The sequence below is a fragment of the Nerophis ophidion genome, linkage group LG12, assembly GCF_033978795.1.
Source record: "Nerophis ophidion isolate RoL-2023_Sa linkage group LG12, RoL_Noph_v1.0, whole genome shotgun sequence".
NCBI classification, from domain to species: Eukaryota; Metazoa; Chordata; class Actinopteri; order Syngnathiformes; family Syngnathidae; genus Nerophis; species Nerophis ophidion.
In genome coordinates, this window is record NC_084622.1 from 11,033,817 (window position 1) to 11,048,100 (window position 14,284).

The 14,284-nt window shown below is 39.9% G+C and overlaps 1 protein-coding gene across 3 annotated transcripts in view; it reads right to left on the reverse strand.

Annotated features, from left to right (window-relative positions):
* sema3d (sema domain, immunoglobulin domain (Ig), short basic domain, secreted, (semaphorin) 3D) overlaps positions 1-13,724 on the reverse strand; it is a 127,540-nt gene extending 113,816 nt beyond the window's left edge. For all 3 annotated transcript variants that reach the window (XR_009808962.1, XM_061916795.1, XM_061916794.1), the window contains exon 1: positions 13,528-13,724. The gene's annotated coding sequence lies outside the window, so the exon portion shown is untranslated. The remainder of the gene's footprint in view (positions 1-13,527) is intronic.
* Positions 13,725-14,284: the final 560 nt, after the last annotated feature.

The window sequence follows — 14,284 nt, forward strand, 5'->3', positions numbered from 1 at the left end:
GACAACTTCACTGGTTTCAGGTTGTGTACTTCAGGCAACTGTTGGTGTGGCTTCTGTTAGCGATCACGCTTGCGTATCGTGTGGCGGTTTAATCCGTACCTGTTTGTCCGACTCGATGCGAAAGTGAGACGGTGTGAGGTCACTAACTGCAGGCTCGGATGATCTGGAGAGGCACTAACTGGCAACAAAGTCACTTTCAAAAGGGAGGGATTAAAAAATAATGCCGGGAGGGTTTTGTCCGTGAGGGACAACAAAACAAGTAATTCTACACGCGGTGAAGAGGTCGTGACCCCCTGCCATCCGCAGCGAGCGGAGGTTGTGTCGGCGGTGAGTGTAGCGGCGTAACTTAATCCTGTCCTGAGGTGGGCAGATGGCAGCAGCGGAGCGTGGAAGCAGAATGTGACAGCTCTGAGTGCGAGCACTTGTCTGCTGATAGCCTGAGGAGAGTCCGTGTGAGATCCTCTCAAGAACACCACTGGCTCCTGATTACCTGATAACAACGTCTCCTGTCCTCCCCCCACACACACATGTCTTTGTACGGGTTTTTTAGTTAGTTGCGGTCTTGTATACAGTATCAATATCATTACTACAAACCCCGTTTCCATATGAGTTGGGAAATTGTGTTGGATGTAAATATAAACAGAATACAATGATTTGCAAATCATTTTCAACCCATATTTAATTGAATGCACTACAAAGACAACATATTTGATGTTCAAACTCATAAACTTTGTTTTTTTTTTTTCAAATAATAATTCACTTAGAATTTCATGGCTGCAACACGTGCCAAAGTAGTTGGGAAAGGGCATGTTCACCACTATGTTACATCACATTTTCTTTTAAAAAGACTCAATAAACGTTTGGGAACTGAGGAAACTAATTGTTGAAGCTTTGAAAGTGGAATTCTTTACCATTCTTGCTTGATGTACAGCTTAAGTAGTTCAACAGTCCGAGGTCTTGTTGTTGTATTTTACGCTTCATAATGCGCCACACATTTTCGATAGGAGACATGTCTGGACTACAGTACCCGCACTCTTTTACTATGAAGCCACACTGTTGTAACATGTGGCTTGGCATTGTTTTGCTGAAATAATCAGGGGCGTCCATGATAACGTTGCTTGGATGACAACACATTTTGCTCCAAAACCTGTATGGACCTTTCAGCATTAATGGTGCCTTCACAGATCTGTAAGTTAACCATGCCTTGGGCACTAATATCAATCAATCAATCAATCAATCAATGTTTACCTATATAGCCCGAAATCACTAGTGTCTCAAAGGGCTGCACAAACTACTACGACATCCTCGGTAGGCCCACATAAGGGCAAGGAAAACTCACACCCAGTGGGACGTCGGTGACAATGATGACTATGAGAACCTTGGAGAGGACAAAAACAATTGATGTCGAGCGGGTCTAACATGGTGCTGTGAAAGTTCAATCCATAATGGATCCAACACAGCCGCGAGAGTCCAGTCCAAAGCGGATCCAACACAGCAGCGAGAGTCCCGTTCACAGCGGAGCCAGCAGGAAACCATCCCAAGCGGAGGCGGATCAACAGCGCAGGGATGTCCCAAGCCGATACACAGGCAAGCGGTCCATCCTGGGTCCCGACTCTGGACAGCCAGTACGTCATCCATGGCCATAATAGAAAAAGAAAAGAAACAGCAGATCAACTGGTCTAAAAAGGGAGTCTATTGAAAGGCTAATACACCTCCATAACATCACAGATGCTGGCTTTTGAACTTTGCGCCTATAACAATCCGGATGGTTATTTTCCTCTTTGTTCCAGAGGACACCATAACCCCAGTTTCCAAATATAATTTGAAATGTGGACTCGTCAGACCACAGAACACTTTTCCACTTTGCATCAGTCCATCTTAGATGAGCTTGGGCCCAGCGAAGCCGGCGGCGTTCCTGGGTGTTGTTGATAAATGGGTTTCACTTTGCATAGTAGAGCTTTTACTTGCACCTACAGATGTAGCAACAAACTGTAGTTACTGACAGTGGTTTTATGAAATGTTCCTGATCCCATGGGGTGATATCCTTTACACACTGATGTCGGTTTTTGATGCAGTACTGCCTGAGGGATCAAAGGTCCGTAATATCATCGTTTACGTGCAGTGATTTCTCCAGATTCTCTGAACCTTTTGATTATTTTACGGACCGTAGATGGTAAAATACCAAAATCCCTTGCAATAGCTCGTTGAGAAATGTTTTTCTAAAACTGTTCGACAATTTGCTTACAAAGTGGTAACCCTCGCCCCATCCTGTTTGTGAATTACTCAGCATTTCATGGAAGCTGCTTTTATACCCAATCATGGCACCCACCTGTTCCCAATTAGCCTGCACACCTGTGGGATGTTCCAAATAAGTGTTTGATGAGCATTCCTCAACTTAATTTGTATATATTACCACCTTTCCCAACTTCTTTGTCACGTGTTGCTGGCATCAAATTCTAAAGTTAATGATTATTTGCAAAAAAACAAAAATGTTTATCAGTTTGAACATCAAATATGTTGTCTTTGTAGCATATTCAACTGAATATGGGTTGAAAATGATTTGCAAATCATTGTATTCTGTTTATATTTACATCTAACACAATTTCCCAGCTCTTATGGAAACGGGTTTTGTAATATCAATAATTGAATATTGATCATATATATATGTATATATATATACACACACACACACACATATATATGTGTATGGCTTCACGGTGGCAGAGGGGTTAGTGCGTCTGCCTCACAATACGAAGTTCCTGCAGTCCTGGGTTCAAATCCAGACTCGGGATCTTTCTGTGTGGAGTTTGCATGTTCTCCCCGTGAATGCGTGGGTTCCCTCCGGGTACTCCGGCTTCCTCCCACTTCCAAAGACATGCACCTGGGGATAAGTTGATTGGCAACACTAAATTGGCCCTAGTGTGTGAATGTGAGTGTGAATGTTGTCTGTCTATCTGTGTTGGCCCTGCGATGAGGTGGCGACTTGTCCAGGGTGTACCCCGCCTTCCGCCCGATTGTAGCTGAGATAGGCGCCAGCGCCCCCCGCAACCCCGAAAGGGAATAAGCGGTAGAAAATGGAAATGGATATATATATATATATATATATATATATATATATATATATATATATATATATATATATATATATACACACACATATATGCATGTATACATACATATATACACACACATATATACATATATATATATATATATGTGTACATATACACACACATATATACATATATATACATATGTACATACATATACATAGATACATATATACATATATAGTTTAAAATACTTTAATACTTGAAAATATTTAAACCCCCGGGCAAACACAACCCATCTCCCACATTCAAAGGTCCCAAAGTTGTCAAGTATGGGAATTTGTGAGTTGAAAGAGTATCATTTTTTTTCAGAATCTGCAGGTGTATCCGGAACAGTTCTTTCCACGGGATCAGGTCCAGTCCAGACTGACTGTCTGTCTGCAAGCAATTGGCACCTTTTCACTGCAGGCTGTGCAAACTTCACAAGTGCGTTACATGTGGCCTGGCCCAGTTCCTTCAGTCTGCACCATGGCGCTCAGACCATAGGGCCTGACCTGGGACCTCAACTTGTCACTAGAACTGTGCTGTCTTGCCGGACAAATATTGATATTTTCCATGTTCGGGAATCATGACAGATCAATCCTCAAAGAAGATCTTATTCTTCCAACAGAAAGTGGATAGTCAGTCATCTACAAGGCGTGTTATCACCTTTCAACGCCTCCTGGTTTAGACTACACAGCCCTCTTTTTCCCCGGGACAACCTCGGTGAGGTCATTGTTGGCGTCGTCTTTCTCCGACAATGGCTTTCGGTTTTCACTCCCAAAGAAAAACGCTCAAACACAGCAAAACAGAATCCACTTTCTGAACTGAAAAAGAAGAGCCTTTGTTTTAGGGCTTGGCGATATATCGTTGAACTCGACATATCGCGAGTTTGGCGATATAGAAAATGACTTTATCGAGAATCTTCTCACTCTTTGTTGTCTCTCCGTTCTCACTGAGACTTAAAACAAGCTCACCTTCTTACATACGTCACAGAGCAGACCTGGGTAAGGTTAGCTGTGATGCTAAGGGTGCGGTGCGAGTGGTAATACGAGAGAGAGAAGGTTCGAATCTGGTAACAAACGAAGGAATAATTAAGTCCCAAGAAAACCAGTTAGGGGGTCCATGGTCTGGCGGGGGTTTGGCTTCAAGCGGGAAGATGTTGAACATTTACGCGGCAAATGCATTGCTACAAAAAGTAGCAGCATCGCTAATGTAGTCACCCGCTAGAGTAGACCTGGGCAAATTAATTATTTCAATCATGCCCGCCTGGACATTCCCCCAAATATATTTTTTAGATCTTTAAGATGGAAAGTGTCGCTGCCATCATGACGTGCAGTCATGTTTTCTAATGACCGTAAGACTTCAACTATGCAAAGTATTTCAATGGTTAGAATATGTGCTTTTGCATGATATACTAGTTACTATGGTAATCTAATTAGTTGCTATAGTCATCTAATTAGTTACTATGGTAATCTAAGTCACTGCAGCTCAGATGAGGCACCAAGCAGTGGGGGTGGGGAGCGTTTCCACAGAGTGTCAGCCTGAAATATGCGTGTCAGGGACAGACGTGGAAGGAGATTTTAACAACAAAGTTCCAAAGCTTAGTTACAGTATATATCAGATTGTATATTGTATTTTTACCCTTTGCGTTCATATTTCGCTGTTCGTCACATTTTTGTCGCAATTTGCTTTATTGTAAAATATGTCGATCGACAGGGGGAGTGACGTTCATATGTTGTCAATATTCAGTGTTTTATCCTTCATAGAAAAATGTAAAATTCCATTGTGTTCTTTTAAGGCAGTCCGTCAAAACTTTTTTTAGCATTCAATCTGACGTTATTTTGAGGTTTTGCATTAGTGTTCCTAAAAATAGATATACCGGCCCTCAGACACATTTCTTTCTCTAAATGTGGCCCCCCCAAGTCAAAATAATTTCCCAGGCCTGTGCTAGAGAGTGGAGAGTGCTTGAAACTCCGCATGTCAACATCTCCGTTCGGTGCCACACCCACAAAAGGCCGAAGCAACCATTTCCAGATCAACGCCGTATGAAAAAAATAGTCAACAACGGAAGGACATAACGTCCGCAGGAACCTACCACATAGCGAAGGACATACACTTTTTGATTTCCTATTATGCAGCTCATTTTTATTTGACGCTTATTGAAATATCTTGTGTGACATCATGCACAAAAGTGCACTTTATCGGTTTTTAACTATTGTAATGACATTCTGTACAAAAAGTGCACTTTAATTTTGTGTTTTTTGATACGTCATCTTAGTGACATCATGCACAAAAGTGCACTTTATCGGTTTTTAACTATTGTAATGACATTCTGTACAAAAAGTGCACTTTAATTTAGTGTTTTTTGATACGTCATCTTAGTGACGTATCAAAAAAATGTTTTAAAATGTCTCTGACAATCTTGCACTTTCGGTTTTGGAAATGGCATTAATATACAGTTTTTGGTCTATTGAGTTGTGATTTCCCTCTCTGCATGAAAGTTTAAAAGTAGCTTATATTAATGCAGTATGAAGAAGTTTTAATGTAGACACATAGAATCATCATACTGCTGTCAAGTATTCATTCAAGGCTAAGGCAAAATATGGAGATATATATAGTGTATCGTAACATGGCCTAAAAATATCGAGATATTAATAAAAGGCCGTATCGCCCAGCCCTAGTTTTTAGTCGGGTGGAAAATAGGTGTAAAAAGGAAAGACACTAGGCAGGTCCACACGTTTACAAATAGAAAAATCTGCTCACTGACTTCCCTGGAAAAAGTCAGTGTTCAAAAACAAGAAAAAAACAAAAAATACAAAAATTTGAGTTTTTGAACTAAGCAAAATGATCTGCCAATAGAACAAGAAAATTTGGCTTGTCAAAACTTTCCAAAACAAGTCAAATTAACCAACATCATTGAACCTCGAAATACCTTAAACCAGGGGTTTCAAACTCAAATACAGAGTGGGCCAAAATTTAAAACCGAAGAAAGCCTCGGGCCGAGGTTGAACAAATGAACCTTATAATAGGGACCCAAATGTAACGTCTGTTCGGCATGTTCGAGGATGCGTCGAAATTGAACACAGCAAAGGTAAGGTTTAACTATTTATTTGAATAACAAAAAGTGCTCGAAAACAAAAATACTGGAGCTGAGAAAAGGCAAACAAAAGACGCTAGCATGAAAGCTAGGATAAACAAATAGTAAACTAAACTGGCACATAGGCACACAAAGGGGAAAACAAAATATTTAGCATGAGAGCTGAGAATGAATCAAATTGCGCAGCATGAGAGCTCGCGAGAATAATACAGGAATTGCATGTAAGCAAAAGTGCAAAGCAGACGTACCGTTGTGTGAAAACAAACTAGAGTCCCAGAAAGAATAAACAGAAGAGGCTGGCTTATAAAGGGAAGGATGATTAACAGAGAACAGGTGTGCAGGAAACGGGAGTAGCAGCTGAAACTAATAAGTAACCATGGTGATGGACTAAACGGGAAATAAACGGATCAAATGGAGAATGAGAACAAAGATGGAAAAATAAACAATAATATGTGAAGATCCGAGTCACGGATCACAACACCAAAGAAGTTTTGCATTGAATATTGAACAAGCAAGGCTTATATAAACACATGCAAAATCGAGTTTCAAATAATGATAATAATTAAAAAATATCAATGGCATATCAAATAAAATTCAAATAAAAATTGAATGCCTCTTTTCGGGAGTGGGGTTGAGGTGGATGGGGTTTGGTGATAGCGGGGAGTGTATATTGTAGCGTCCCGGAAGAGTTAGTGCTGCAAGGCGTTCTGGGTATTTGTTCTGTTGTGTTCGGATGTTCTCCCGAAATGTGTCATTCTTGTTTGGTGTGGGTTCACAGTGTGGCGCATTTTTGTAACAGTGTTAAAGTTGTTTATACGGCCACCCGCAGTGTGACCTGTATGGTTGTTGATCAAGTATGCCTTGCATTCGGATCACTTGTGTGTGTATAAGCCGCATATATTATGTGACTGGGCCGGCAAGCTGTTTGTATGGAGGAAACGCGGACGTGGAGACAGGTTGTAGAGAACGCCGAAGGCAGTGCCTTTAAAGCCCACCCCAAATATTGTTGTCCCGGATGAAATTCGGGAGGGGCACTAGACTTCGGGAGTCTCCAGGGAAAATCGGGAGGGTTGGCAAGTAAGAGTATTAGCGGTGAATGCGGTGTTACAGCGGCGGGCCAGCTCTAATGTTGATGTGATATCGCCTCAAGGGCCAGGTGAAATTACACGGCGGGCCAGAGTTTGACACCCATGCCTTAAAGCAAGTATATTCTCACTAATAACAAGTGCAATTTTCTTTGTAGAAAAAAATGAGACCTTTTTGCTCAATATGTTGACAAATATTCTTTAATTAGGTACTAGTGCCATTATTTTGACATAATGATCTTTTTGTTTTCATGTTTCAAGTAAGAAATTAGCATTTTTAAAAAATAGTTTTATATTTGTGAGTGTTGATGATACAGCTTTGCAACACTTATTCTAGTTTCAAGCATGTTTCGCTCAATATAGGTCATCACATCTCAGCAACAAGCTGTAATATCTTACTGAGATCATTCAGGACCAAAACACTTAAAACAAGTAAAACACTCTCACATGAAATCTGCTTAGTGAAAAAAAGTATCTTATCGGACACAAAATAAGCAAGTATAACCCTTATTTGAGATATTTAATCTTACATAGATTTCAGTTTTTGCAGTGAGCAGACACACTTCACGCTTTGTCTGAACTGCAAAAAGTCAGTGTTCAAAAACAAGAAGACAAAAATAATATTTAATCTTACATAGATTTCAGTTTTAAAAGTCATTGTTCAAAAACTAGGGAAAAAATACAAAAATGAGGGGTATTTTGTTTGAACTAAGCAAAATGATCTGCCAATAGAACAAGAAAATTTGGCTTGTCAAGACTTTCCAAAACAAGTAAAATTAGGTAACCTCAATAAACCCCAAAATACCTTTAAAATAAGTATATTCTCACTAATAACAAGTGCACTTTTATTGCAAGAAAAAAAAGACATTTTTTGCTAAAGATGTCCGATAGTGGCTTTTTTGCCGATATTCAATCCAATCCATCCATCCATTTTCTGCCGCTTATTCCCGTTCGGGGTCGCGGGGGGCGCTGGCGCCTATCTCAGCTACAATCGGGCGGAAGGCGGGGTACACCCTGGACAAGTCGCCACCTCATCGCAGGGCCAACACAGATAGACAGACAACATTCACACTCACATTCACACACTAGGGCCAATTTTAGTGTTGCCAATCAACCTATCCCCAGGTGCATGTCTTTGGAAGTGGGAGGAAGCCGGAGTACCCGGAGGGAACCCACGCATTCACGGGGAGAACATGCAAACTCCACACAGAAAGATCCCGAGCCTGGATTTGAACCCAGGACTGCAGGACCTTCGTATTGTGAGGCAGACGCACTAACCCCTCTGCCACCGTGAAGCCCAATCCACTTTATTTGTATCGTACATTTAAACAATATAAATGTTTCCAAAGTGCTGCACAACAATATGAGAAACGATATTCAATTATCCTTAGCTCCACCAATGACTGAATAATAATAATAATAATAATAATAATAATAATAATAATAATAATAATAATAATAATAATAATAATAATAATAATGATAATAATAATAACTTTGATTTAGAGAAGTGGAACTCAACATTCATTCACACCTAGTGGTGGTAAGCTACACCAGTAGCCACAGCTGCCCTGGGGTAAAGCCAATATAAAAACAAATATGATTAAAAACGGTAAAAAACTATCAAAACAATAAATACAAATCAAAATAAATGAAAAAAACACAGAAAATACAGGGGACCACACAACTCACGCAGTGTTAAAAGCCAAAGAATAAAAGTGGGTCTTTAGAGGAGACTTAAAACACTCCACTGTGGGAGCAGTTTTAACATGGAGGGGCAGAGTGTTTTAGAGCTTAGGGCCAACCACAAAGAAGGGCCCTGTCTCTCCAACTCTGAATTACCGATTCCGATATCAACCGAAACCGATATATAAAGTCGTGGAATTAACACATTATTATGCCTCATTTTGGTACATTGAAGTGAAGGAAGTGGGATTTACAATATTAACTATGGACGATAAAAAACTGAATACTAACAAAATATTTTTTTTACTTCTCAGACCAGCTCTTCGATAGTAGATATGTCCGATGATGGCTTTTTTGCCGATATCCGATATTCTGATATTGTTGAACTCATAATTACCAATTCCAATAACAACTGATACCGATATATACGGTCGTGGAATTAACACATTATTATGCCTAATTTTGTTGTGATGCCGCTGTACGGAGTGGTACGTAGGGAGATGTACAGAGCGCCAATAAACCTTAAAGGCACGGCCAAGTCACATAATATCTACAGCTTTTCACACACACAAGTGAATGCAAGGCGAAATTGGTCGACAGCCATGCAGGTCACACTGAGGGTGGCCGTATAAACAACTTTAACACTGTTACAAATATGCGCCACACTGTGAACCCACACCAAACAAGAATGACAAGCACATTTCGGGAGAACATCCACACCGTAACACAACATCAACAGAATAAATACCCAGAATCGCTTGCAGCACTAACTATTCCAGGACACTACAATTATAAAACCCCTGCAATGTCCCATAGCATGTTCTAAAAATTCCAAGCTGTTGTTTTGAGGCATGTTAAAAAAAATTATGCATTTTGTGACTTCAATAATAAATATGGCAGTGCCATGTTGGCATTTTTTCCCCCCCATAACTGGAGTTGATTTATTTTGGAAAACCTTGTTACATTGTTTAATGCATCCAGCGGGGCATCACAACAAAATTAGGCATAATAATGTGTTCATTCCACGACTGTATATATCGGTTGATATCAGAATCGGTAATTAAGGTTTGGACAATATTGGAATATCGGATATCGGCAAAAAAAAGCCATTATCGGACATCTCTATTATTGAGGAGCTGATCTAAGAAGTAAAAAATGTGTTATTAATATTCAGTGATTTATCGTCCATAGTTAATATTGTAAATCCCACTTTCTTCACTTCAATGTATCAAAATTAGGAATAATAATGTGTTCATTCCACGACTGTAAATATCGGTATCGGTTGATATTGGAATCAGTAATTCAAAGTTGGACAATATCGTAATATCGGATATCGGCAAAAAAGCCATTATCGTACATTTCTACTATCGAGGAGCTGGTCTGAGAAATAAAAACATATGTAGTCAATATTCAGTGTTTTATTGTCCATAGTTAATATTGTAAATCACACTTTTTTCACTTCAATGTACCAAAATTAGGCATAATAATGTGTTAATTCCACGACTATATATATCGGTATCGGTTGATTTCGGAATCGGTCATTAAGTATTTGGACAGTGTCGGAATGTCAGATATCGGCAAAAAAGCCATTATCGAACATCTCTACTATCAAGGAGCTGGTCTGAGAAGTAAAAAAATATATTGTTAATATTCAGTGTTTTATTGTCCGTAGTTAATGTTGTAAATCCTACTTTTTTCACTTCAATGTACATACATATACATCAGATATCGGCAAAAAAGCCATTTTTGTACATTTCTACTATCGAGGATCCGGTCTGAGAAGTAACAAAATATGATGTTGATATTCAGTGTTTTATTGTCCTTAGTTAATATTGTAAATCCCACTTTCTTCACTTCAATGTACCAACTTTAGGCATAATAATGTGTTCATTCCACGACTGTCTATATCGGTATCGGTTGATATCGGAATCGGTCATTAAGTATTTGGACAATATTGGAATATCGAATATCGGCAAAAAAAAGCCATTATCGGACATCTCTAGTATCAAGGAGCTGGTCTGAGAAGTAAAAAAATATATTGTTAATATTAATGGGTTGTACTTGTATAGCGCTTTTCTACCTTCAAGGTACTCAAAGCGCTTTGACACTACTTCCTCATGTACCCATTCACACACACATTCACACACTGATGGAGGGAGCTGCCATGCAAGGCGCCAACCAGCACCCATCAGGAGCAAGGGTGAAGTGTCTTGCTCAGGACACAACGGACGTGACGAGGTTGGTACTAGGTGGGAATTGAACCAGGGACGCTCGGGTTGCGCACGGCCACTCTCCCCACTGTTTTATTGTTTATAGTTAATATTGTAAATCCCACTTCATTCACTTCAATGTACATACATGTTCAACGGATATCGGCAAAAAAAAGCCATTATCGGACATCTCTAATTAACACTAAATGCTCAAAAGCTCTGCAATGTGATCCTTTAAAAGGCGGCTTTACAAAATGTTTATCCCAAATTAAAAGTGCATAAACGAATGACAAAAACTCCAAATAACACCAAAAATCATCCCTGAGAAATAACATGCTTATTTTATAATAAATACAATTTTGAGCGTAACTGGTCACAATTTACAAACCCTGTTTCCATCTAAGCGACGCCTTTTTCATGGACGCCCCTGCTTATTTCAGCAAGACAATGCCAGGCCACATTCAGCACGTGTTACAACAGCGTGGCTTTGTAAAAAAAAGAGTGCGGGTACTTTCCTGGCCCGCCTGCAGTACAGACCTGTCTACCTTTGAAAATGTGTGGCGCTTTATGAAGGGTAAAATACGACTGTTGAACGACTGAAGCTCTACATCAGGGGTAGGGAACCTATGGCTCTAGAGCAGGGGTGTCAAACTCAAATACAGAGTGGGCCAAAATTTTAAACGGAACAAAGCCGCGGGCCAAGGTTGAACAAATTAACCTTTTAATAGGGACCCAAACAAGTTTTGCATTAAATATTGAACAAGCAATGCTTATATAACTTTAGTGACTTGCAAAATCCGGTTTTAAATAATAATAATAAATAAAAGAATAACAATGGCATATCAAATAAAATTTAAATAAACATTTGATGTCTTTTTTTCTATTTGCAATCTTCTGAGGTAAATATCACATTTTTTCCACAGGCTAATAATACATTTGAAAACAAAATAACAATAATGAATGAACCATAAAATTCAAGCCTTGAAGTAGCAAGAGAAACGCATGAATAAAACGTTAATTATTGGTCAGTTTGCTGGAAGTTTCCCGGAAGAGTTAGTGCTGCAAGGGGTTCTGGGTATTTGTTCTGTTGTGTTACGGTGCGGATGTTCACCCGAAATGTGTTTCTCATTCTTGTCTGGTGTGGGTTCACAGTGTGGCGCGTATTTGTAACAGTGCTAAAGTTGTTTATACGGCCACCCTCAGAGTGACCTGTATGGCTGTTGACCAAGTATGCCTTGCATTCACTTGTGCGTGTGTGTGTGTGTGTAAAAGCCACAAATATTATGTGACACGCTGATAGTATGGACCTGACGACAGGTTGTAGAGAACGCTAAATGCAGTGCCGTAAATGCACGTCCCCAATATAGTTGTCCAGGTGGAAATCGGTAGAAATTCGGGAGAATGGTTGATATTCGGGAGGGGCACTGAACTTCGGGAGTCTACCGGGAAAATTATGAGGGTTGGCAAGTATGAATATTAGCGGTGAATGCGGTGTTACAGCGGCACCAACGCTGTATAACACCGGCGGGCCAGCTCTAATGCTAAATTGATATTGCCTCAAGGGCCAAATTAAATTACACTGCGGGCCAGATTTGGTCCATGGGCCAGAGTTTAACACCCATGCTCAGATGTGGCTCTTTTGATGACTGCATCCGGCTCTCAGATAAATCTTACACATCTGACATTGCTTAACACGATAAGTAATTAATAATTCCGCTGGTAATCACAGTGTTAAAAATAAAGTTCAAATTATAAAACATTCTCATGCATTTTAATCCAACCATCCGTTTTCCATTGCACCTGTCAGTATGATATTTATCATTGGGTAACTTTAGAATAACAATGTTAATAAAAAGAATAAGAGACTTATTATACTTATAATTACTTAAAAATGCACGCATTTAGTTGTATTCAGTGTTTTAAAACACATTTTTAAATATTTGGCTCTCTCAGCAAAAAAGGTTCCCGACCCCTTCTCTACATAAAACAAGAATGTTAAAAGAAATCCACTTTCAAAGCTTCAACAATTAGTTTATTGAGTGTTGTTAAAAGAAAAGGTGATGCAACACAGTGGTGAACATGCCCTTTCCCAACTACTTTGGCATGTGTTGTATTCATGAAATTCTAAGTTGATTATTATTTGCAAAAAAAAATGTAAGTGTATGAGTTTAAACATCAAATATCTCGTCTTTGTAGTGCATTCAATTGAATATGAGTTGAAAATGATTTGCAAATCATTATATTATTTTTACTTTTACATCTAACACAATTTCTCAACTCATATGGAAACGGGAAACGCACCTTTCTATGTGCAAAACGTGCAAATACACAATGACGTCATTCTCTGGGCATCTTACCTGCACGCTCAACTTTGCCCTCACACGCCACGCAAGCCCGCCGTGCACTTGAACGCCTCGCTGGTAAGAGCAAACTCCTTCCCGACCGGGCCGAGGGTCCGCAGTGAGGACTACTTTCCCCCCCGAACGTGTGTCCACTCCCCTCCTACCCAGCGCCGGTGAACTCTCAGTGCACTCCCAATGCGTGTGCGTACTTGTCTCTATCTATGCGAGCGTTGCACCGCGGGCTCGGCCCCTGGAGGGGGACAGACCGCTACGTCTAATTGGGCCCCGCGTTCAGTGGGAGGGACCCTCGGCTTCTATGTGGCCATAGATGGAATGGTGGATACTGTAGATCTGGAGCAGAAGCTGGGCAGATGTTTCGACTCGAGGGGCCACTTTGAGAGAAAGAATGTGTCTGGGGGGCCAATATAAATGAAATATACACATTTAACTGTACAAATCTGCTGTTTGGCTCCCTTTTTTTTCAGGAACACTAACACCAGAAGTCACAATGTCCGGTAGAATTCTAAAAAACGCTGAATAGGACATGAAAATGAAGAAAGTGGCAATTACAATATTAACTATGAACAATAAAACACTGAATATTGACAACATACGTTTGTATGAACATAATTTACTTCTCAGACCAGATCCTCAATAGACATTTTTTTCAGTGTAAATTATGTGTGTTTGGGTCCCTTTCTTCAGGACCTCTAACACCAAAAGTCACAATGTCCGGTAGAATTCTAAAGAAACGCAATGGAATTTTACAGTG